Source organism: Hippoglossus stenolepis, chromosome 23, assembly GCF_022539355.2.
Source record: "Hippoglossus stenolepis isolate QCI-W04-F060 chromosome 23, HSTE1.2, whole genome shotgun sequence".
In the NCBI taxonomy this organism is placed as follows: Eukaryota; Metazoa; Chordata; class Actinopteri; order Pleuronectiformes; family Pleuronectidae; genus Hippoglossus; species Hippoglossus stenolepis.
The window spans coordinates 9,862,843-9,877,341 of NC_061505.1; the positions used below are offsets into that span (position 1 = coordinate 9,862,843).

The 14,499-nt window shown below is 42.5% G+C and overlaps 1 protein-coding gene across 3 annotated transcripts in view; it reads right to left on the bottom strand.

Moving 5' to 3' along the window:
* The window catches only part of pcxb (pyruvate carboxylase b), a 265,171-nt gene that overhangs the window by 59,995 nt on the left and 190,677 nt on the right, over positions 1-14,499 (bottom strand). The window lies entirely within an intron of this gene.

Sequence of the window (14,499 nt, forward strand, 5' to 3'; positions counted from 1 at the left end):
GTGGAGAGAAACAGAAACAAAAGGAGGAGACTTTTACTTTGTGATCTTCTCAAATTCATACAAATATAAACACAAAGCAGGATTTTTTTTTATAGAGAAGTAAGAGTGTCAAGACTGTGCTCAACATCGTTTCTGCAAATTAATCACTCGAAAAATCATCTCGCTTAATAGCAAGATAATAAACAAAACACTACACACTGGTAAACACACAAAGAGAGGAATCACGCAGGACAGAAAGCAGAATACGCTGAACGCTGCTCAATCCCAGCTCAGACAACACACACACGTGGAGCAGACAGAGAAAGTCAACTGTTGAAAGTAATTACATTCCTTTTCTATTTTGCCGTTGTTTGTTTGCCTCAAAAGTGTAATCCCAGCAATTAAGCTCTCTAAATTAACACAGAGCGCGAGACTGAATGAAAGAGGGGAGAGGAAAGAGATGTAATTGTTTGAGTGAATTTCATTACTTAATTTGTCGCTAATTTTTGTTCACACTTGTACGCCCGTCTTAACAATGTGGGGAGACGACTTTAAGCTGTGAATGGGAGGGGGTGGTAAGATTGACACAATAATGAATGGGTTGAGACTGGTGGGAAGAAAAGCCAAAGAGAAGAGAGTTGAAGGGATTGAGTGAAATATGTTAATATGTTCTTGAAGCGGCTTCAGATGTGTTATGCGCTGTTTAATGTCACCGAGGAAGAGTGAAGGAATGTAAGCGGTGGGAAAAGACTTTCTTCACGTTGGGCAAAAATTTCTTTGTATATGACGGAAAATGTCAAGAGTTTGCGGTGACATTTCAAAAGATGAAGAAAAGGAACGAAATAGAAAAATGGGCTGCCACTCACAAGGCAGTGTCGAGGATGCACACAACCAGAGCTCGGAATGAGAAGATGAAGCCGGTCCCTGAGGAGGTCGTGGGTACAGCAGCTTAAAAATCTAAATAGATGGTTCTTAGATGGATCCCTGTGCCTTTCTCATCAAACAGATGAGTATATGCAAACACAGAACACGCCACAGATGGACGGAATTTACGGCTATAATTTGGGCATTTAACTGACAGTCAAGCCCAGAGTGACATGGAATAATTGCTGCGGCACAATCACTCAGGAATCCCATAATTGGGAGAAGGAAGTCAGGCAATAAACTAACTGTACAGACACACACCTCATTACCGGCACTGTGTCGGAGGGAGAGAGGGAGGGAGGTGTAGCCGGGAGATCAATGCAGTCGGGCGAACAGCAGCAGTGAGGAGCGAGCTTGTGTTGGTCATGGAGCCGGAATGAGACGTGTACAGTACGAAGTGAAAGTGTGGGTGAGAGCAGGAGTCATTGACATTCTTGAGAGGAGGAGGAACAAAGATGGAGACCAAAGATGACAGCGGGATATATTATTTATATACGTTTCAGTTGGCTAAGAGAAAATCTAATTCCACAGAGGGGACGATCTGCTGCTTTGTCAATACATAGGAGCAACGCGACATCATTAATATTGAAAAAAATTGAATTTGAAAGAGAAAACTTTCCAGACATTTAAATGCCCAGTGAGAGAAGAAGAGAGGATTTAATCCCCCCCCCCACACACCCCCTTCTCCTACGAGGAGGAGAGGGAGACACACGGATGTGCTACACTGCCAAGTCTGATTTGGAAGCTGTGGACCAAATCAAGTTTCTGCTGAACACTACAATAGTGCCGAGGCTTCTGAAACCTGTGGACATCATCTTCTCTTCCATTGATAGCATCTGCAAACATAACTCTATTAAAATGTGCGGCGCTGCCTCACGTACCTGCCTCCTCGAGGTAAATATGGAAATGTGGAGATTGTTTTTATTCTATTTAACTGGATCAAAATCAAAGCGTTGACTTATGTGGGGCAGCCAAACGCAAACTGGCAATGGGAGCTCGTTAGGTATGAATTAATGTTATACATTACATAACATGTGTAAAGTAATGGTAGGCCAATGATGGAACCCTGCTGTTTCCTACCGTTGCCAGACTTAATGGTGTGCTAACCACCTATCTGCAGTTATGTCTAATTTAGGCCTGCGGTATGCTTGGTGTTTAACCACGTGTACGTGCAGGCACCCAGCTGCGTCCTGAATGTGAAAATGGAGTATTTCCTTTTTATCCCAGAACAAGTTTTAACCCACAACAAATATTTTCCCCATTTGCACTACACAAGACAAGGACAAGGTCAAAGGTTTAAAATAAGTAGCACAAAAAACTCCAACTGTGAAAATTAAAGAGAGGCGGGCCTTGGGGCATTTTGGAGTTCTACCTTCACAAGTCTGGTATTTTTTCCCCCTCATTCACCCTCTCATCAGTTCTCTGTGTTTGATGTCATCTTCATCTATAATTTATACGTGTAAACAAACTTAATGAGTGAGAGTAAGTAAAGGAAAAAAAGTGGGCAAGAGGTATAAATAAAATAACAACGCTAGACAGAGACATGGTGTGAGGAACAAATAGAGCGAGCAGATGCTTATTAATGAAATGCTCGGAAATAATGGTGAGGGAGGATGGAGACACCAGGAATACATGACGCTTTGTCCTTTCCTCTCTGCTGTACCAGATCAATGTGTTCATTATCAGGCTTCTCTATGCCTGTGGCTACCTCACACACACACACAGACACACACAGTCGCACAGCTCCTCCTCCATGTTCCCTCTAATGATGTGCAAACAAACTCTTTGGTCTCTCCCTTCCCGCCACTCAGCATCTCTTCATAGGTTCCCCTCAGTCTTCAGCCTTTTTTCTCTTATAACACACACGCACACATAAGCACAAACTCACAGACGACAGAGGCTCTACAGAGGATGCCCTAGAACATGGCTACAGCTCTCACAGCGAGATGTACAGCGCGCAAAACACATGCACGCACACACTTTCCTGCCAGTGACGATTGTTGCTCCTGCTCCAGAATGCTTTTCAGATTACACACACACACACACACACACACACACACACAGGAAGTGTAGTAGTTTTAGTGGCAATATAAACACGTCCAAATGTGAATTAATGCTTGAGTTTACATCCACGCGGTTGCACTCACACGGCTCAGTATCAGAAGTCACTGCCTCCGTTTGGATCAAACCAAATCACATGTGGACTTTTTTTTTTTTTTTACTCCTCCACCTACAAAATGGCATCTGGTTGTGTCGACCCTCTCTCTTACTCTCGCAGCACTCGGTTTATCAACAGAAAAGTCGGTTTTATTGCCATTCTGCTCACAGCCGGTTGTTATCGCTGCAATCAGCTTTACTGGTGATTGCCAAAGCAACATAGTGAAGTAAGTATCGATGTCCCCGGCTGGGAACACAAGTCAACTCAACACAGTGCCACCTTGAAACAGTTACTGTTGCAGCTGCTCGTTTCAGGGGTTTCCTTTATTTCGACTTTAATTTGTCCAACACTCAAATGTTGTTGTTAATATAGACGGAATTTACCGCTGACAGTAATTTGCAGTCTGGATATCTTCAGGGAGAGAAGAAAAAAAAACATACCACCTGCTATTTTATGTGTTCTCACTGTCTACAAAGTGTCTGCACAGGGACTGGGTGTCATTTGTCACGATGCAAAGCAGGCGAGTCAGTGGGGTCTGTGTCATGAAATATTTCACTCCACTAAAGCAGCAAAGAAATGAGAGACTAAGTACTTTTGGAGCTGCTCTGCATATTAACGTTTCTGTGCAGACATTTGCTCACTATGCAAAGAAGCTTTCTCTCTAATGTCATGACAAAAAGAAATGTGTATGCACACGCCCCCCGAAACTGATCTGAGGGAAGGTTCCACAGATCAAATCAAACTCGGATTGTAATGTTCTGAGCAAGATCAGCAAAACAAACTAGAAAGGCAACAAAAACAAGTAACCATAAGTTCCACCAAACCGTCGACCACCATACCTTACAGGCAACAGAAGGAATCAGGAGAATGGATTGAGGTTCCGAACAGATCTATCAGAGAGTCAAAGATGAAAATACCTGGAAAAGGAATAACAACTCAGGGTGTCACTCTGCTCCTGCACTCAATCCACTGGCTCACTGAAGGTTTCAAATCCTGATACTGGCTTACAAAGGCAAGAACATGCTGGGTCCTCTGCTGAGGCAGGGGGGTCTCTGATCCACGGCTCACCTGGATCCACCCTCCTCCAAAAGTCCTTTGTGAACAAGGATGTTCTGTTCCCGCTCATGGTGGAGTTCAGGTTTCGCATTTTCTCGGAAATACACACATATTGTTGAATATTGCCTGTCAGGTTTTTTATTTCTCGCACTAAATGTGGAGTTGCTTGATGCAAAACAGAGAAAGAGCATCAAAGACTGGACAAGATTTTTCAGTTTTAACAAAGCTGTGCTCAGCATTACACACAAATTCACAACACACACCGCTGATCTCTGTCTTCCCAACACAAACACTGCCTCCCTCTGTCATACACAGCCTCCACACTCCCTCAGTGATTAGGAGTTGAATAGGGGAGCTGTCAGGTCATTTGTCTTTTCTCTCCTTTCCTCCTCTGTCTCCCTATCCCCATCTGTCATGCCCTAACCACTGGCCCGGGCACATAAACAAGATCAAAACACACACACACACACACACACACACACACACACACACACACACACACACACACACACACACACACACACACACACACACACACACACACACACACACTATACAGCAACCTAAAGGCAAGAGCGAGCAAATGCATGAAAAACAAACGCAAACATTTCAAATGGAAGACTTAGAAAAAAAGCTTTAAACACAACACATGTGGACACACAACAACAAGCACACAGTGACACATGTGGATGCGGGGTGACAAGATGTTCACAAACACACACACGTGCAAACACTCAGTGTCATGCTGCTAAGATGTTTTGGTCTCAGTTGGCCGCTAATGACTTTGCTGTTGTCCACTGATTGGTTTGTCGGAACAGCAGGCCAGCCACTTCATGCATGCGTCTGTTTACACTCTCGTGTGACAGCATCTGTTTGTGTCCGGAGACAAGTGAATGGGTCACATTCGGTGCTGATGAGACAGACAACTGTGACCACATTTCTTCCTCCATTTCTTTTTTCAGCTTTGAGAGCATGCCCTCATTCTCAACTCGGTCTCTCTGCCGTCTAATTTCCTCTGCACTTCTTGCCTCTCGTCCTCTTCCTTAAAGTAACCACTGAATATTCACTACGCCAACCATCTTCTTATTTCCAGTGGCCTTTACAACCATGAAGCCCACTCTGAAAAGACTTTACTGCCAAGAGGAAGAGCAACAGTGGCTTGAATATTTAGCCTCGCCATCTTGCTTTTACTCTCACACTCTCTCCAGCCGCCTCACAACAGATTTGTACATGAACCCTTCATGGCTGTACCTAGAAATTAAATCTGGAGCCAGTGTTTGACATTTGCCACAGAGCTTTTATCTCAGGGAAATAAATCTGATTGGTGATCTTTCCGGTAATAACTCCTATCACCAGTCCAGGGCAGAGCAATTTTCACCTTGCATTTCATCATGGGAGCTGTGGCCGGAAACATTTCCAATGTGAATAAGCTCACAGGGTGTAAAAGCAATCTGATAAAATATGAAAACATAAACCGACAAAGACCCTCCCTTTCCAGAATGACACTTTTGCACGCGTGTGTCTCTGCATGCATTTGTGCACTTGAGGCTTCATGTGGTGGTGAAAATCCAGCTATGATCCCTTATTAGTTTTGGAAAACACTTAGTATCGCTATGCAAAGGACCAGAAGTTGGGAGGAGAGGTAATCTTAAAGCTTTGAGATATGTCAGATACGCTCGGCTATTTCCAACTCAGTAATGGGAGAACATTCTCATTACAGTATGTTTCAGTTGCCTGTCTGGGAGCCGGCGCTGGCCATGGTGCTGAACTTGCCAGACATCCTAGACAAAGTACGCCACTGGGGAAATGCAACCGCTACTGCACTGTTGTTATGATATCTGTAGCATAACTACAGTGCTCAGGAGAAGAACCAATTTGTACCAGCGTTCAGCACCTTACAGTGAATTAAATTTACTGTAAAAAAAGCGCTGGGTGATTTACCCAGTTCCTCCGTTAACAGCCGTTTAAGAAGCAAATGCTGTGCGGCTTCAAAATATTTTGTTCCGCGTTAAAGGAAATGACAGTTTTTCCTCGAGCGCTCTGAACTCTAACCGCAGCTCTAACCGCTTACATGACAATCCCAGACGATTTACAGGGTTTGCTAAAGTTCACACTCATCTCCGGGGAAAATGTTGGAAATTACAAGGCGAGCCAGAAGATGAGATGATGAGGGAGGGGGAGTGGATACAGCGAAGGTACGTTTCTTGACAGAGACGCACAATAACCCAGTGAAAGCTCAACATGTCACAAAATGATTCTTAAATGGTCTTACGATTGGATTTTCTTCACTATGAGAGCAGATACATTCATCACTGCTAATATGTGACGTGTTTTCCTTAAACACTGTGACTCAGACTCATGTGGTATCAACAAAACGGGGCGCTGCACTCGCTGAAAGAAAAAGCCTTCTCTGACTCTTTCAGGGACCCTGAGACACAGGCTTATTAAAACAGATCGCTCCTCAGTGGTATTTTGGGAAACCTTAAGCAGTAGGCCTGTGACGCATTTAATGACTCGTGATGTGCTCCAAACCCACGGAGCGCGTCGTCTCACTCTCTGTTAGCAGGTGTCTGGTCCTCTGTGTTAATTATACTTGAACTTGTGAATGATCGGCTCACTCATCGAATTTAAAGAGCGAGAGTTCTTCTCAGCAACATGTCGTCAATACCGAGACTGTGACGTATTGAGCGTCACCTCAAATCAACACTTCTGACACATTATTTCTTGTTTAACTACAATTACCTTGTTTTTACAATTGAGCAACATATCCTCAGTTGTTGTGCTGTTTCAGATTATAGACCGCATAGTGGTTCCATCGATGTGCTACTAAAGTTAACCCACCAACACCAGCCACTGCAGTATTTATAATGAACAAACTCACAGCATGCCGCGGCCGATTCAAGTTGTTTTTAGTTTAGGAATGAAACTAGAAATAGTTTCCTTTAGAGAACACACAGTGGTCGGATAAAAACCTAAATATATCTCATTTCTGACTACCTGCAATCAAATGCTTCCACTTACATTATATCAAAGATACATTTTAAACAATTGCCTGTCTAACTATCACACTAAAGCAATGTTCATTCTAATTTGCAGCTTAATGTCAGTTTTAATTAAGCCTCACCTAAAACCATGACACACAACATTTCAGCCTACGTTTTTCTCACTTCAGGGTTATTTATGTCGTCTATAGTATTATTAGGCCGTAGCACTAATATTATTTTTCACATTACTTCTACCCGTCATCCTCCCTTTAGTAGCTGTGACTCATTTTGGCAGCTCAGTCATAGTTTAAAGAGTTTAAGGCAATGGTATTTCTGTAAAGTGTAACATACTGTAGCAGCCCCATTTTATTTCTGAGGCCACTGTTTATTTGGTTCACACAATCTGAGGAGCGGGGAGATAAAACGAGAAATCCCAACTGATCAGCAGAAAGTAAATCGACCCTAAAGGGGCAGTACGCAAAAAGATGCAGCAGTTCACTAACTGCACAATTATTAGGTGAGAGAGTACCCGACCGTCAGTTTTTCCCAAATCTATTGTTTATTCTCAATGCAAGCACACCTTAGAGATAGGGTTGGTAATCCTGGAAAAGCGAGCAAGAGCAGGCTATGATATGCAGCCGATACATCCACCCTCTCGCCCCGGAAACACTTGGACATCACTACCTGAAAACTGCAAGAAGACGACTTTTTCGTGACTTATTCTTCCCTCTCCGGCTCTTGACTATACTTAGCAGTGTCTATCTCTCCAGCTTGTGAAGACTCCGGTCATGCAAGGAGTGCGCGCAGGTTGGCAGATTGGTAAGTGACTGACATGTTCACCAGCAAATCATTTCATTTGGTCCGAATGAAATGATTAGACATGTTTATTACAGTCCTGCGAGAGCCAGATAACTTTATTTATTGATGGCTCTTAGAACATGAAGAGGATTTCAACAAATTATTTTACTATGACGTGTTAATTACTTTAGACCAAACCCTCTTTCAATACACAAACATCAACTGAGTAAAACCATTAAATATTCCCGTTTATGTATTTTGGAGCTGGAAAATGTATAGAAATAATAACATGGGATAGTCGCTTCTGCAATAACTGAAGCGTAGAAAAAAAAAAGGAAAATAAAAAGCTTCTCTTCTGCTACGGATTAACTTCAAATTATAATAAGCTGTATTTGTATAGCACTTTTCTTAACAAGGTTACAAAGTGCTTCACAGAGAAGAACAATCAAAACAGCAATAAAAACCACAATACAAACAACAGAAGGATCAACAACATAAAAACACTGGGAAGTGAAATAAAGCAAATAATAAAATGTCAAGAGCGGGAAGATAAAATCCAGCAACGTATTAAGTTTTCATAAATGCTTTGCGATAAAGGAGAGTTTTAAGAAGAGCTTCTAAAGACTCCTGTCTGATTGTACTGAGGTAGAGTGATCCACAGCAAAGGCCCGGTCACCTTTAGTTATAAGCCTGGATCTGGGAACAACCAGTAGAGCTGCATCCCCTGATCTCAGAAAACGCCCAGACACATAAGGAATCAATAGATCCTTAAAGTAATTTGGAGCAAGGCCATTTAACGCTTTAAAAGGGATCAATGCAATTTTTAAATCAATCCGGGGAAAAACGGGCAGCCAGTGTAAGTGGGCTAACACAGGGGTCATGTGTTCATATGTCTTTGTGCCTGTTAAAATTGGGGCAGCAGTGTTTTATACCAGTTGGAGTCAATAACTGGAGCTCTGACTGATACCAGCACAAAGAGCATTACAGTAGTCAAGGTAAGAAGAAATAAAAGCATCTATAACCTGATGTAAATCAGACGGAAACAAGCTGATAGAAGCACGACTGAAAAACATTCTTCACTTGAGCATCAAAACAGAGGTCTGCATCAAATATTACACCGAGATCTCGAGCTGCTAATTGTGACCTTCAATGTTAAAATCCTATAGAAAACCTCTACACACTAAACAAGCATTTGTCTAATTAGTGAGTACTGACTTCACATTCAAGAATAATCCCTACGAAACACGTTTTCATGTCAGGTTATGTAATTGTTTCTGGGTGTCAGTACTCCTGGTAAGAAATGTATTCCCACACATGCAGAAAGAGGATAACAATTAATTGGGAATAATATGTGTCCGATATATTCATTGATAGCAGTAAAATAAAAAATAAAAAAGGAAGATAACATAATTCCTTGGATTTTAGGCTTTCAGGATTCCAGTCATCATATTGTCGTCATTCTCCCGAACACAATGTCATATTTCATTGTGTACTTTGCAGAAATTAAGTGCCCTGTGTTTTTTCAGTATGTCATGCCACTTCAAATTTATTTTTAAGAGAAAGCAGATTGTACTTATGTACGGAGAAACTTAAAATACATGTACACATATTGCCCCTGTGGAGAATGTCAGGAAATTATCCAGAGTTCAGTGCATGTCTAAAAGCAGCTTTCCTGTAGTAAAAACATTTAAGTAATGCAGAGAGCGTCTCCCTTCACATGATGTGAGTAGATAATATAATTCTACCAGTTCCCATTTACCATCATGATAATGGCCCTAGTCTCAATATACTGTTCTGTCAAACTAATGCATCTCATCTAATGGGCTCCTCTCTATTGATGTCTACAGTCAGAAGTGAAAAGGTGATTCATCCGAGTATCCGCACACTAATACATATTGAGCAAAGATAGCAGGACTCCTAATGAGAAAGCTATCCCAAATAGAAAACGTTGACTCAACTGACAAGATCATATTTGATTATTCCCCTCCATGTGTGGCTCAGCATGATGCCTTTAATTCTAGAAACCCCAATAGTCTGTATTTTCAGGGAGCAGCGGAGGCCGGTACACGAAATGACTAACAGCTGCCTCTTATTTACAGAATGTACTCTAACTGTCAAGATTTTCTCAGCACAGAACATCATGCATTATTTATTTGAATGTTTTTATAGTCTTATCATGGCTGCCTGTGATCTTCTAGTCAGTATTTATAGATCTTCACATTTGTTTTTTTTTAACGCTCTCGATCATGAGGGCTCCGGCTCCTCCTCCTCCTACTACTACGTGTGTGTGTGTGTGTGTGTGTGTGTGTGTGTGTGTGTGTGTGTGTGTGTGTGTGTGTGTGTGTGTGTTTTCTTATCACGAGACGGTGTGTGTGTGTGCTCGTGTGCGCTGACCGTGGTGCTGAAATGGCCGTCTGGCAGCAGAAGCTCACTGTAGCAAACCTTTATAAGCCTTAACAGCGGGGAAAGCACAGGTGACACATTGCTCCGTTCCATAGAGTTGTGCCAGGGAGCCGTGCCAGGTAGCCTGCATGACCAACACCAGGGCTCTGGCACCGGCACACTTGAAGTCATTGGCACCTCCCAGCTCTTTATTCCCACGTTTAACAGCCCCTTTCCAACAGCTCATTGCATTTGGGTACGGATCCATTTATGTAGGCCACAAACACAAAAGACTGTTGTTATTTTCCACAGTAGCACAGAACCCAGTCAAGCAACTCAAACTTCCAAACATTTGGATTGCATGTTTAACCAACATATCCCTCAAGTTATTTCCGCCCCGTGTCTTTACGTCGGAGTGCATTTGTCAAGATTTTACACTTAAAGCAATGTAGACAAATGAGGCCAGCATGTTTTTTCTCGTACTCCATTGACTGTTGCCCGTGGCTGGTAAAAGGGTCCATCAGCAGTAACTGGGAAATCATTTGGAGAACCTATTACTATTGCAAAATGACATGCGAACGGCTCTAAGAGCAAAATTAGAAGGCGGTGTTGTCTGGCTCTTGTGCATGTGCGTGCATGCGTGTTTGCCCTTGTCTCTCATTATCCCCAGATTGAGACAAATAGCGGAGGATCTGCCCTTCGATTTAAACCTCCACACCATTTACCCCTGACATCGCAGCCGAGCAAGTGTGCGAGCGCGCTCATTTCATTTAGCCTTGTGAGGTGCGTGTGGCTAACTGCAGTTTGAGCTGTCCACGTCCTGATTTGTGTGATGCCATCGCGTGTTTATGTGTGCAATCATGTGATCAAGGCAATCTCTGAGTGTGTGTGGTCAATCATGCTCTGCGTCGGTTACAGAATGCATTTTCTACGTGTGTCCATGTGTGAAATGTTGTGTGTGTGTGTGTGAATGGAAGCGTTTGACACACTGGTGATTGTGTGCGACATGTCTGTGTGGACAGGCGCTCACTGAGTGCATATCTTTTTGTGTGTTTTGGTGTTGTCTATATTTAGCCACAGTGTCTCAGAAACTCAGTGTGAGTCATTTATGCATAAGAATTGTCCTCACTTAATGACAAACCAGCCAAATGACTAATACACATTATATACTTGGTTCATATGGGCTGCTGTCTTAAATTTCCTCAATATCAAAAATCTGTCACCCCCACTCTGTCTCTCTTGTGACACACACACACACACACACACACACACACAAAATATGAAGTTAAAGGGTGTCCGGTGGAGCAACAAATTAATAGGTTTCTCAGCTGAATGCATTGTGAACTAACATGTGAAATACTTTTGCAAAGTTTGTGTATTTTACATCCTGCATTGTGTAAATCCATGGTTACAGGTTGCATTCTTCTTGCCTGCCTCTCCTGGCACCTTTGGATCACTGGAATAGTGAGATATCAGTGAAGAACTGTGTAATGTGTCATGCACGCACATGTGCATGCTGTGGACACATTACACAGGTTACCTTTAAATAGGTGAATCTCAGCTTTCAACGACTTTAATTTCAATTTCAGCTAAAGATAAAAAAGTGTGAATTCCCAGGTACTTAAAATCATACTTAAGCCTTCACATGTGACACAATAATATAAATATCTGTGACACCGTGAGTTAAGTGTGTTCATGCTAGCGGGCAAAACAAGGGACGTGAACACCGGACACCATGTTTCCATTTTGCTGAAACCACCAGTGAAACAATACACAATATAAAAAAGAGAAAAGGCGAGGGAATCGTTCAGACATGGGTCAGTAGGCCGACTCTCCTGCAACTGTGTTCACTTTGAGGGCTAATTTGGCCTGACCGAACCCGAGCAGGTCTGCCCTCTTTCTGATTAAGTGCTGAATTACTCAGAATGAACTAAAAAAGATCCTGCCAATCTCTCTGCTAGGTTCTCACTCTAGGGGAGAAACAGACTTCCCAGTGCAGCTTACTTGCACTTGATTGATCTGTGGTCGCAAGAACGTTCTAAAGGACACTCGCCCCACTGATTTCTGGTTGCTGATAATTTCTCTCATAAAAAATGTAATTCATTTACAGTTTACGCGGTGTATAAATGTAAATATGCAAACCCAACAACTCGGTCAGTAATTAGATTCCCTCCTGCCTGGTGAACCCACTTCATCCATCACCCAGCAGCAGGTCATGCTAGTTTATTTCATTCAGCAAGGTCACTCTCACTGATGAGAGGACTGGGTGCCAAACCACTAGAGGTTTGATTAATTGTGAATCAACGAGCCATAAAGGCGGAGTGCTGTAAACGGGCTGCGATTGGGCAAAATTATATATCAAACTTCTCCTTGCTGGACCTTGCTTTGGGGGAGGTCTGGTTTACTGGGTCAGAAATACACTGGTCCACGGGAGGACTATATTGGGGCGACAGTAAAGTGGGAGAAAGCAAGAGATAAAAATAAAGTCGAGACAGAATAATGGAGGCGCATGAAAGTGGGATGAAAGGCATGAAAGGTGGAGATACACAGGGAGGACTGGAACAGATTGAGAAATATTAAGAAGATGGAGGAGTGAATGAAGAAAGTAAATTGAGATATTTGTCCATAACACAACAAAATCTGTTCTTTATGCCATCTTTTATTCCCGTCTTTCTGAGTAATCATCTGATTGCGTTGACAAAACACATCTGCACAGAGGTGAATGTCAGAAGCACATCCGAAACCTCTGATGTTATAGGTTCTGCAAGCACACAATACACACACACACACACACACACACACACACACACACACACACACACACACACACACACACACACACACACACACACACACACACACACACACACACACACACACACACACACACACGTATTGCATTAAAGACTATTTCAAGCAGCTTTCGGCACAGTGGAGAAATCTGACGCCCGACCACCGTTTGAAGTCGTATCAGCTCCACTCGTTCCTATCGCCATGCTATCACTCCATCCACTTCTCATTTCTATCCCTTGCTAGCTTCTCCCTTCCTCACTTATCTCCCTTACGCCCCCAGAGATCTTTGCTCACTCTCTCTTAATCATTCTCCTTTGCCTCCCCCCCTCATCTTTTTCTGACCCAGAGTTGCCTGAGGCACTGAGAGCTTCACTTTCTCTTGTCACACCAGCTGACTTCCATCGCCTCCTCTTACTCCCTCCCTCCCTCATCCATCCGTCCTTCTTCTCTCGACCTAACCCTCCATCAGTGGTCAAGGAATACTTTACTGAAGTAAAAGTATGAATACCAGTGTGGAAATACTCCTTCATTCAAAGTTTGGCTCAAGTAAAGAAGTGTCAGCAAAATTAGAGCCCCACCAACTAATTGATTGGTCCATACAAGACTTTGTTCAGTGTTTATGTTTGCTTATATGTGTCAATTGAATTCAACGTCTGTATGTGCGGTTGAATTTGTGTTATCTTTTAATTAAGAGTTATTTATAGTCAAATTAAGCCTCAATAACATTTCTTTGTCTTAAGGGTTTGACGACATGTGTTAATCATTTCTTATAATTTTTTGATATAGCTTATATTCCGGTAGATGATTGTGATTAAGGTATTAAAAAAAGTAATTTGGACCAAACCACTTTGCACAGAGATTGACCTGGTGTGTAAAGGTGAGGAGGTACAGATATATGCAGGATTTGATGACTACTTTAATTCACTTAACTACTACATGAATTGGCAGAAAGACCGTCCTCATTCTCACTGTCGTTTCTAAGCGAGAAAAAGATTGAAATACTTACATCACCTTAAACATATACTGAAACCTGTGTTCTGTACATTTTCTACCATCAACAACTTTCATCAAAAGTCGAAAAACAATGGGCTTGTTGAAAACTTCACTTGAAAGTCTGCGGCTCACAGCCCACACTCCCATATGTGCCAACTGACAATTCTAAATCTTCTTGTTTGTATTAGAAAGGATCTCACTGATTTCCTCCAACAGCTGGGAACTGCAGTTGTTAGTAGAAATAATTCAAACCGGAGTAAATAGTGTATTCGTTGGGGGATCATTTTCAGCCGCAGATTAATCTACGTTTGGTGCACTGGTGAGTATTTACGGCACCAGGACAGCGTATGTGGGAGCTGACTTAAATTAAACTCAACTGCCCATGTTCATCGTAATGACGGGATATGTCACCCAGTGCAACGCTATAGCTCA